Below are 12,281 nucleotides of genomic sequence, written 5' to 3' on the forward strand. Positions count from 1 at the left end.
CAGGAAACCTGAGATTCCTCAAAATGAAACGGGAACCACAGTTTGTTTGAGGATCAATAAGACGTCACAACATGCTAGCAGGAGTTCAGAAACATCACGAACATGCCAGAAAAATCCTCTCAGCTGGGTGTGAAACCATCAGCCTGCAAGATGAAACAGCCAAAACCTACAAAGAGGTATTTCACATAGTATCTCCTCTTTTAGAAGGCTAGCTTTTGAGTAGGAGATAAATATTTATATGCAAGGCTGCTAGTGACCGCTATTACTAGGTCTTTATTTTTTTGGTAGCATTTTTAGTCATATAAGTAATCAGTAAAGCAGCCCATAACTCAAATGTCCTTGAAACACGTGTAAAACTCAGCAGCAAAGTGGGAAAAAAACATGATAAAGCTTTTTAATCAACATGCTGCATTTTTTAAATTCTTTCATCAAGCCCTCAGGAAGTGTGCCGGCCGTGAAACCAATTTGACATAGTGGCCAAACGGTCTAATTGCAACTTCTGAGTTTGTCATGTGATGAACGTTGGCTCAAAAAGCATTTTTCACACACACACACACAGACACACAGACACAGACACAGACACACACACACACACACACACACACACACACACACACACACACACACACACACACACACACACACACACAATCATTGGAATAAGAGTGTCTGTAAAATGCTGAATACAACAAAAATGACTTGTTTCAGTATCAGAATTTAATTTAATTTATCTTAATCTATTTGGTTCAATAACATTTGAGAAGTCTAGAAGAGCTGAATGACGAAATCATTTTAACCCCTTTTAAATGAGCGGAGAGCCAGTTGGAGGTTAGCCGGCTTGGGCAATGGAAGTCTCCCATTCGCATGCTCTACGGGCCTAAAAAAGATAATTTCAAATCAGAAAAACAATGACTGAAAAAAAGACTTGTTTCTTGCATGAAAAAGTCACTTAATATCACATCATACCAAAGGTGGAAATTGATGGGGTCAAAGGGCAAAATCCCTTAGTTGGGATTTTATTCTGTATTCAAATCGTGATGATTGGCACAGATTGGCACACTCCCCCAATGGCATTTTTTAAATTCTTAAACCCCTACACACTTCCAGCTGAGTCACAATCAGTTGGAAATGAAAGTACATTAGAAATCTCGACAGCCGCTGAACCTCTCCCGCTCTGCTCTGCTACCAAAGCTGTCAGAGAGTCTGCAATGGAGGGTCAGAGGATAGACTGGATAGCGACCAACACTTCATGTGGAGGAGATGCTGTGCTATACTGTCAGGCCTGGTGAGAGACGTCACCTCCTCCTCCTCCTCCTCCTCCTCCTCAAAACCGCAGACAGCTTCATCAGCAGCATGAGAACAGTTGAAGTAGTTTACTGCTGAAGAGAGCAAACCACAGAGTAGCAAACATAACATGCCAGACAATCAGCAGTTGAACTGTGACGTCTTTATGTAACCTTGTATTTGTTGTTTATACTTATATAAATAAAATGGGTATTAAATGGGTAAAAGTTATAGCGTCATCTTTAACACAGATTATAACTCGGTGTGAGTATTTTTATCCATTAAATGTTCTTGCATAATAAGTTTGGCTGCTCCATTAGCTTTTTTATTTTTTATGAAGTCATTAAATATGTCTGTCATGCAACATAAAACTGAGGTAATTCCCATCATTTAAAAAAAATATTGGCCTGGAAATGATCCAAAATAACCCCAAAACTCAATGAGGGCAAAGAAAAAAGTTAATTTCCTACCTTGCACTCAACCATTCATGAATATTCATGCTAAAATAACTTATAACTCCATTTCATTTTCATAAATCATTGCATCCTTAAAAGAACATTTTAAAATCAAAACTCAGAGCCTGTCGTTGTTAGATGATGGGAAACAAACAAGCAGGTTAGTTAGCGTTCGTGCTCACTTGGCTAACCTGTGCTTTGGTTTTTCCACAGACTGTATAAAAGAAATGGACATAACATCCGTGATGTCACCCATTGGTTTGTGGACTGCTGCTCGGAAGCCAATAGTTTCGAATCTAAGCAGCACCATCTTGAAAATTTCAGGTGCATGCTGGGAAAAATAAAAACAAGGATTCTACTTATATGGGCATGAGACTGGGCCATGGGCGGAGCGGGGAGGTTGCTAGGTTTGCGAGGGCTGGATCTTGAAGACATTGGGCAATCAACCTGTCAATCAGGACGTAGCCACGCCCTAATGCACACCCTGCTTTATCGTCAAATATAAAATCAGGGAGGCCAAAATTTCACAAATGAACATAATACTGCATTGAAGAAGGCTTTAAACTAGCGATTGAGACCATAAACACATTTTGAAAAAGTGAGAAGTTGGTGAATTCCCCATTGACTTGTATAGAGACGGAAGTCCTTTTGACACCAAAACGGTCGCCCCCTGGTGGCCTTTTGATAGAATGTAGTTCTAAGTTACTTCCACGCTCGCCTCATTTCAGAGGACCAGAACTCCCCGCCTGTTTTTCCAGAGAGGGAGCAATAAAGATACATCTTATTTTATCTTATTTATGCTAAAGTCTACTAGCCACAAGTAGCATGTCTATCAACCTCATGTATTTAAAAGAAAAGCTTGTTATCCAATTGCATTAGTATCATTGTTTCTACATTTTTCCTCCATTTGTGTCAGTAGTGCACATTTATATGTTGTATTTCATGTGTGGAGTTGTCAAAGTTTCTTCAGTGGTTATGACACATTTTATTTCTTTACCTTAATATTTATTTTCTGATGTTTGTGTCTACCTGTCCAGAGACTGCAGAGGATTACTGAATCTGATACAAAGCATCTATTCCTGCTTTCCTGCCTTTTTCTTCATGGTCCCCGACCAATAAACATAATAAAAAGGACAGACTTTGTGCAGACGTGGTTGAATGCGACTCCCTGTGGCAGCTGCAGCTACTTTGCTGTTATTGAATGTATTGATTGGTAGTTTAAGTCATTACAGCGGTGTGCTCTTATGCTTTAGTTTGGTGTGCAATCGATCTCTTTTAGGGCAAAGGTGTTCACCTGCATGGTGAATTGGCTTAAAGCAATGTATAAATACAATTAACTGGAAGACCTGTTCTTTATGTTTTGAGCCCAAAACATGTATTTTACATCTTGTATGCTGCCATAGCATGAATATATACATTTAAAACATGGAGGTTCAACCCTCCTGTTGTCCTCCAGTCAAGAAAGGAAGGGAAGAAGAAGGAAGGAAGGATGGCAGGAAGGAAGGAAGGAAGGGAGGAGGAAGGAAGGAAAGGAGGGAGGCATGAAGGAAAAGACGGGGAAGGAAGGAAGGATGGAAAGAAGGAAGGAAGAAAGATGGAGGAAAGAAGGACAGAGGAAAGAGGGAAGGGAGGAAGGAAAGGAAGGAAGGAAGGAAAGAAAGAGAGAAGGAGGGAGAGAGGAAGGAAGGAAGGAAGGAAGGAAGGAAGGAAAGAAGGAAGGAAGGAAAGAAAGAAAGAAAGAGAGAAGGTGGGAGAGAGGAAAGAAGGAACAGTTTAAACAGACAGGGTCAATTTGACCCGGAAGGACGACACAAAGGTTAACTAAGATGTTAAAGTGGAGTTTGATAATGTTGTACCATTCAGAAAATCACTGTAATTATGATCATTTCAGTCTGTACATATGATTACATGATGTTCAGTTTCAGTATAGTTCATAACTTATTATCTTTAAGTAAGTAAGAACCACAATATAAAATGTATCAGCTAAGACTAGCATGTTTATCCAGGAACAGACTTTTTATAAATTCTTCAAAACATCAAATACTCAAAAAAACTGGGATTGCATACCAGGTATAATCTAGTCAGAACTGCTGGTCAGGTGATCAAATTGCTTCTGAAACTTTTAAACTCTTATGAAAAAGACAACAAAAATCATCAAAGGCATCAATCAATCATTTCCAATAATCGATTCCTAAAATGCACTGCACTAACCAACCTAAGGGTCAGCTCTACCCTCTTGTTTTAAATATGGAGCCCTCTGGCTCCAAAAATCAAATATGCTAAACTAAAACAAATATGCTAAACTAAAGCCTTCATAACAGCAGTCAACAAACCAAGTGTTAGTTTTTCATCATTAGCACATTTCTTTTAACCTTTGCTGTTGATGTTACTTGCTGTTCTTGTTTGCTCTTGTTATATTCCTTCAAATGGAAAAGCACTTTGAGCTGCTATATAAATAAAGCTATTATTATTATTATTATTAGTTAGCACTTAAGTCTTGAGACTAAATTTAGACTAAAAATTAAAATAATCTAACTGATCTTATTACTTAAAACTAAATCAATATCAGATGCCAGGTTCACGTTGAGATCATCATACCAGCAGATACAAGTCAGCAGCTGCAGTAAAAGCACTTTGAGCTGCATATTATATATTAAAGGTGCTATACTGTATAAATAAAGCTATTATTATTATTTAGCACTTAAGTCTTGAGTGTTTATTTAGACTAAAAATGAAAATAACCTAACTGATCTTATTACTTAAAAATGACTAAAACTAATATTTGAAAACTAAACCAATATCAGCTGCCAGGTTCATGTTGAGATCATCATACCAGCAGATACAAATCAGCAGCTGCAGTGAGTAGCTTGTACAGTATGTAACATTATGATATCCCATCATGTCTCATTGTGCCATGCGGTGCACACAGAACACGGACAGCAAAAAAAAAAAAAAAAAAAAAACCCTCTGCTGCGGCCAAGGCAAGCAAAGCGTGCAAAGGGCCAGCTGATTACCAGCTGATAAATGTGTAGCCCTGAGGCTGTATGTGGAGCAGCAGCCAGCCGCAATCAGCATCAGCGTCAAAGACACAGCCACGGGCGAGTGTGCAGACTGACGCTAACGCAAGCTGTGCTGATTGGAGCAGATCTGGACACTAGATGGAAGCAGCTGCAGCGTGTGGAGCGGAGAGTGAGAGCACATCTGGACTATGCGTATGATTTTCTCCTCCTCTCTTCTTTTCCCCTCCCTGTTGTCCTGTCTTTACTCTCCGCTGTGGTGCACACTGTCAGCGTCTGTCTGCTGAGCCGCCATCCTTTCTTTCCTTTTCTTTTTTTCCCTTCATCCTCAATGAGTCAGTCTTTTTTTTTGCCTTCACCTCTTCCTCCTCTCCAGAGAGAACAGAGAGAGGCTTATGCTTGATAAAAAAAAAGAAAAAGAAAAAGTCATTCATCACAGTCTGAACACCAGTCTATCTGCTGGAGAACCATCATCTTGTTTCCCTGCTCTCTGCTTTTCTTTTCATCCCTTGTTTCCTCTTTGGCTCTTCTCCACACCTTATTTTATCTCTCCTCTCCTCCTTTAAAAAAAAGTAAATATTAACATTTCCTCTCCTCTCGCTTCTTCTCGCTTCTCCTTGTTTTTCATCCTTTGTCTCCTCTTTTCTTTTCTCCTGTGCTCTCATTTCTTCTCTTCTTGTTTGCCCCCAAATCCCCTTGTTCTCCTCTTTTCTCTCCCCTTGTTTTCTCATCCTCTTGTTTCCTTTTCTGTTGTCTCATTTTCCCTCCTCTCCTTTTTTTGTCTTCTACCAGGTATTTACTCTTCTCTCATTTCATCCCCTCTCTTCTCCTTTTCTGTCCTCTCTTCTTGTTTCCTCTCATCTCATCTTTCCTGTTCTCATTTCCTCTCCTCTTTTCTCCTATTCTTTTTTCTCTCTATTCATTTAATCTCTTCTAATTTTCCCTCCTATTGTCTTCTTTCCTCTCCCCTTGTTTTCTTTCCCATCTTCTCATTTGCTCTCCTCTTTTTCCACTAATTATTCCTGCTCTCATTTCCTCTCCTCTCCTCTTCTTCTGACTTCTCTCCATTCACTTAATCTCTTCTCGTTTTCTCTCTTATTGTCTCATTTCCTCTCTCCTTGTTTCCTTTCCTCTCCTCTCATTTCTCTTTTCCCCCTTTCTCTTGCCTCCTTATTTCCTCTCTTTTCCACCTTTTCACTCTTATTGTCTCATTTCCTCTCTCCCCTTTTTCCTGCTTTCTGTCATTTCCTCTCATAATTCTTCATGCTCTCATTTCCTCTCATCTCCTTGTTTCCTATCATTTCCACCTCCATCCTCTCTCTTTCCATCCTCTCCTTTGTCCTCTTCTCTAATTATTTGGCTCCTCTCCTTTAAAAAATCGTTTACATTCCTCTTCCACTTGTTTCCTCCCCTCTCTTCTCAATTCCTCCTAAAACTATTTACCCCCATTACATTTTCATTGTATTTCCATTTATAATTTGTTTTCTTGTGTGAATGTGTATATATGCATTGGAGAGACTTCTAGGAATAGCTAATCAGATCCACACACACACACACACACACACAAACAGACTGTGACGCTCCAGTATTCAGCTCCTTGTATATCTGCTGCTGTGATGCAGGGAGTCAGACAGGCGCTCATTGACTGAGCTCAGCCATGCGTGGGTTGATTCTACATTATAGTCAATACTGGATGAATGCCTGGTGCTATGTGTGTGAAAAAAAATCCTCAGGCCAAAGTGCTGCAGCCTGCACCAAAAAGCCTTATGAAAAGCACACGCATGCACATACAGTACAGTACATGCACACACTCGTACCCACTGACAAAGACAGAAGGCTACGTGACATATTTGACAAATGTGTAACTCTGCCTCTTAAGGAGATCACACTCATATTAATAGTTTTACTCGATGGATGACGTGGAGTGCAGTGGAGACACTTTTAGAAGAAAAATGTAAAATAAGTAGAACTATTCAGTATTAGTGATCCTCCATTTACACTCTGCTCTTCCAGCCCATTGCAGAGAGAAGGCCTCATCATTTTTAAAGATGAAGGATTTCAACTGATGAGCTAAAGCTGGTAAGAGCAATGAATTTAAAGGAAAGGGAAAACATAGGGTGGCATTAATAAAGAAAAAAGATAAATTATGTAGAAGGATGAGCAAAAACTGCTCAAATAATTACAAATCACTGTAAATATTTAATTGCAATGATTGTCTTCAAATGTCACATCCTTTTTTCCTTTTTTCAGTCCTTTTTTTTAAGAGGCATTTAATTTGTAAAATGGACATAAACCAGTAGGATTTAAATAACTTTAAGTATCCCATTTCATTCAGCCAGTTTTCACATCCTCTGTGTTGCATCCGGTATGTCATTTCATTGACAGCCGCTGCTTCCCACAGTTAGGATGACAGCGACTTCAACAGAGTGGCAGAGCCAAAGCATCAGTCAGCTCAAATGAGTTGTTGTTGTCTGCTTCCTGATTTCAGCACCATGGACAGAGCTCTCCAAAGAACTGTCACTTTTTTCCCCTTTTTTTCTTTTTGAATGAAACAGTACTTCACTTTGAACACAACACACAAAGCCTATTTCAAAATATGTTGTTGCCGTCACACCTGATTTCATTTCTTTGAGGAGCGAGGGGATGAGATATTGAAACTTTTTTGGTCCCGGTAGCTGACCGTGACTCGTTATCTGCGATTCAATCAGATAAAAAGTTTGACATGTGAAACTGGAAGCTCTCTAATGCCCCAACAGTTTGAGAGGGAGAGAGAGGGAGAGAGAGAGAGAGAGAGAGAGAGAGAGGGAGCGAGAGAGAGAGAGAGAGAGAGAGAGAGAGAGGGGGGGGGGGGGGAGAGAGAGAGAGAGAGAGACACACAGAGAGAGAGATAGAGAGAGAGAGAGGGATAGAGAGAGAGAGGGATAGAGAGAGAGAGAGAGAGAGGGAGAGCGAGAGAGGAAGCGAGAGAGAGAGAGAGACAGAGAGAGAGAGAGAGAGAGAGAGGGACAGAGAGAGAGGGATAGAGAGAGAGAGAGAGAGAGAGAGAGAGAGAGAGAGAGAGAGAGAGAGAGAGAGAGAGAGAGAGAGAGAGAGAGAGAGAGGGAGGGTGGGATTGACCTCCTTTTATTGAATTATGAGTTTATATTCATATATAACTGCATGGTGGACAAATAACACAAAGAAGGAGGAATGCAAGGACATTGATGAAGGGTAACGTCTGTAAAGTGTTTAACATTCAACTTTCTGAACTGCTCCTTTAAGCCTGTTATTAATGCTAAGTAATGCATTTTACTATTTATCTGTGGAATAAGGAGTGCCTTCATTCCACTTATGTTTTACAAAGTCAGCAAACAACCTTCACACGTTACTTTTAAAAACACTTTTCTGTCATAATTAAGTCATCTGCACAGCTCGATAGTTTACTATATATGAGCAAGTGGAGAAAATAACTGTAGGCTACTATGTTTATGGATGGAATCAGTTACAGAGATTTGAACATAAAGGAGTATTCCACAAACTTTAAAACTTTAAATACTTTACAGCCATTACCGTCCATCAATGTCCTTGCATTCCTCCTTCTTTGCTGTTTGTGTTATTTGACCATGAACTTATATATGACTATAACTAATCATTCAATAATAGGAGGTCAATCCCATCCTCTCACAATCAGTTACAGAGATTTGAACACATCATCATATATCAAATATTACGTATTCCTACATCTAAGCAGCAGATTAAATTTTAAAATAAAGTGACAGTACAGTAGCTCAGTAACAGGATTAAAGCGTAAAGGGCAACACACACTGACAGCTTTTAATGTCTGTCAGTCATCTGTCTATAGGGAGCAGATGTTCTTGTGTGTGTACAATGGTATCCACACTAGGGCTCGACTGATACTGGATTTTTGGGGCAATGCCGATACCGATATTAAGGAGTAAAAAAATTCTGATACCAGTACATCATCTGATAATTTTATATATATGAAGAATAAATACATAAACATACATTTTTTTGCAATGATCCTTTAAAAACACTACTGAAGGCATGATTGTTTAAACTTTATTGTATAAATTGAAGTCCCTGCACTGAAATAATAAACTTCACTGGGAATTGAATCATTATAAATAACTATAACCAACTAAAATAACTTTAACTACCTTTAATTATTCTATTCTCTTACCCCTGTTTTCTAAATGTTGTGAAATAAATATCCATAATGATACATCAGAGCTCGTAGTTTCAGGGTTTGATTGTTAATCCTAAATTATTTTTTAGGACAACATTACTGGATCTTTTGAGAAAATGTTCCAGCCAAAGTTATACGATGTCAAACTCCTTTCCTGGATAATCTTTATGTCTTTTAACACTCTAAAAACTCTCATAATACAATACAAATGATCTATAACAAAGATATAAATGCAGTGAAGTGAAGAATAATTTTTTCCCTCCATCTCTCTCTCTCTTTCTTGTGTTTCGCTTGCAGTCATTGCTGCATGAATTCGGCTTACCAGGCACCACAGAACGGGTCCTAAAATATCACACACACACACACACACACACACACACACACACGCACACGCACACGCCATGAGATCATCTGTATTCCTGTCACACACTAATGCTGATCTTGAATCGGTTGCGATGCCTGATCGAGGCAACAAACAACCTTAAAGTGGTAGTGTTTGTCCTCAGCCTCCCTCCGCGGGGGGAGGGGGGGTGGGGGTGGGGATGGAGCAGTTCACAGCTAGGAAGCCTTGTTGTGTTTTTGGAGAATGCTTGATCAGATATCAGTAGGGTTTTGTTGAGAAGAACGGAGCCTTTTTTTTTTTTTTTTTTTTTTTTACCCAGTCAAGCATGTACGACCAAAGATAAGAGGAGAAAGAGGCGGGGGGGAATGAGTTGTTCTAAAGGGGGAGGTGATCCTGATACTGTCCTCACTCTGCAGCCCCCCCTATATAACCAATCTGCTCAGACATTCACTGCAGTCCCCACAGCAGCAAAAGAGAGAAAGAATAAAAAAAAAACCCTGACTACCTTCTGGAAAATGTATGAAAGCGAGATGTGGAGATGTGATCCAAGCAGTAGCCCATATCCATTCTGTCTTGTAATGGAAATGTGACCGGAGGGGGGTGGGGTGGGGGGTTGTAATACATTTTATTTGCAGGAATTCAAAATGTCCCCAGGCTGAATAAGTACAAACCTATTGACTGTGTGAGTGTGTATATGGTTAGAAGAAAGAAAGAAAAAGAAAGAGAAAGAGAGAGAGAGGGGGGCAAAGACTGGGCGGCTGACAGAAAAAATTAAAAGAAAAAAAATGCAAGAAGGGAAGAACGAGGAAAACCACAAGACAAATACGCAGTCCTCCTCTTCTTCAGGTAGGGAGAGAAAGAGAGAGGGAGAAAGGTCCAATACTATCCACAACACTTCTAACAGCAGCTACACTGCAATATTGATTGCTTGCTGGCCTTAAGACATGTGGACCAAAAAAAAAAAAAAAAGTGCCATTATTTTAGAGGCACATCTATTCACACCTCTGAATGTGCTGTGTGGGGTGAATGAGGGCAAAGGCGCAGTAGATATAACCAAGAACTAGGATAGAAGCTTATTGATGAAGCATCTGCAGAGAAGATTTGAACATTTATGTCAATTAAATTGAATCTCTTTGGAATAAATGTGCCTTTTTTAGCAGGCTTAAATTAAGTTTTGAGAGCTGGGGGCATTTTGAATTCCTGTAAATCAGAGGTGTCAAACTCATTTTTGTTCAAGGGCCACATACAGCCAAATTTGATCTCATGTGGGCCGGACCATTAAAAATATTGAAGGAAGGAAGGAAGGAAGGAAGGAAGGAAGGAAGGAAGGAAGGAAGGAAGGAAGGAAGGAAGGAAGGAAGGAAGGAAAGGAAAGAGGAAGGGAAGGAAGGAAAAGAAGACAAGGAAGGAAGGAAGGAAGGCAAGATGGAAGGAAACAAGGATGGAAAGAAGGGAAAAGTGAAAGGAAGGAAAGAAAGGAGGGAAGGAAGGAAGGAAGGAAGGAAAGGAAGGAAAGGAGGAAGGGAAGGAAGGAATGAAAAGGAAGGAAAGGAAGAAAGGAAAAGAAGACAAGGAAGGAAGGAAGGAAGGAAAGATGGAAGGAAACAAGGATGGAAAGAAGGGAAAAGTGAAAGGGAGGAAAGAAAGGAGGGAAGGAAGGAAGGAAGGAAGGAAGGAAGGAAGGAAGGAAGGAAGGAAGGAAGGAAGGAAGGAAGGAAAAGGGATTAGGAAGGAAAGGAAGAAAGGAAAAGAAGTAAAAAAGGGAGGAAGGAAAGAAAGACAGATGACAGGAGGGTAGAAAGGAAAACAGGAAGGAAAGTGGGCCGGATTGGACGCCTTGGCGGGCCGGTTCTAGCCCTTGGGCCGCATGTTTGACATCCCTGCTGTAAATAAACTGCATTATAAAAAAATGACAGATGCATGCATGTATTAGAGAACAAGCTGTTATAGATTGCCTTGAAAATTATGTATTCCCAACCATATCTCTGCACCAAGGAGGCCAGGATGGTAAAAACAAACATTATAAATGATTTCATTATATATTATAATTTGGGAAAATACTTCTCCAGAGTTTTAAGATTCCCTTTAAAATCATCTATTAGTAGATTTAATGAAATAATCTTCCAGTGTGTTAGTATGAATCCTGATATGTTCACATCTTGGGTCAGTCACTGCATGAATTATTTGAATTGTCCGCTTGCATTATTTTGGGTCTGACTTTAAAATGTACTGATGTATTTGAGAATTTTCTATTTTGAGTAAAGATCTAGAAATAGAAGTGAAATCTTACTACGACTGTTTGTTTATGTCGCCTGCGGAGGAAGTCTCAGAACAGAGTGGGCTCATCGGTAGCGAGAGGAGAGGAGAGGAGGGGGGTGCTTGTTTTTAGACAGGCTTAACTGAAGGGCTGCATTAAGAGCCAGCATGAGGTAAATAATATGTTTTTTGATCTGTAAATTGCACAAAGACATTTCAGTATAGCCCCAGAATTTAAAACACATATATAGATGTGGGAATGTGTTTGATGTGTCCGCTTTAAACACAGGACTGTAATTAACACAGCGCCATTTGGGAATGCTGTTTGTTAGTATGTTGCAAGCAATACACCTTTAAAAAATACATCAAACTTACTAATGTTCCTACAAAGGAACTGTTTGTTCTATGATGAGTGATTTTTGTGGTCCTCACTGGATGCCTCGGAGGCTTTGCAGCGTCGTAACTTCACGTTACTTACTTTGGCGTTTGCTTCTAACAGAGATCAGTCATTATTCGAGAGGTTTTTTTTTTTCTAAGGCATTCAAACAAACAGCAGATGCTTTCTCTGATACAGTAACCTGAATATTACACAACACACAGGTCACTCAGATCAATGAGCAGTACTTTTACAGGTTGCCACCAGAGACTGTATAAAAGAAATGTACGTAACGTCCGTGACGTCACCCATTGGTTTGTGGACTGCTGCTCGGAAGCCAATAGTTTCGAATCTAGGCAGCGCC

General features: G+C 39.8%; 1 protein-coding gene across 3 annotated transcripts in view; it reads right to left on the reverse strand.

Annotated features, from left to right (window-relative positions):
- LOC128371280 (glutamate receptor 4) overlaps positions 1 to 12,281 on the reverse strand; it is a 144,005-nt gene that overhangs the window by 63,037 nt on the left and 68,687 nt on the right. The gene's annotated exons all lie outside the window — the stretch shown is intronic.

Source organism: Scomber japonicus, chromosome 13 (genome assembly GCF_027409825.1).
Source record: "Scomber japonicus isolate fScoJap1 chromosome 13, fScoJap1.pri, whole genome shotgun sequence".
In the NCBI taxonomy this organism is placed as follows: Eukaryota; Metazoa; Chordata; class Actinopteri; order Scombriformes; family Scombridae; genus Scomber; species Scomber japonicus.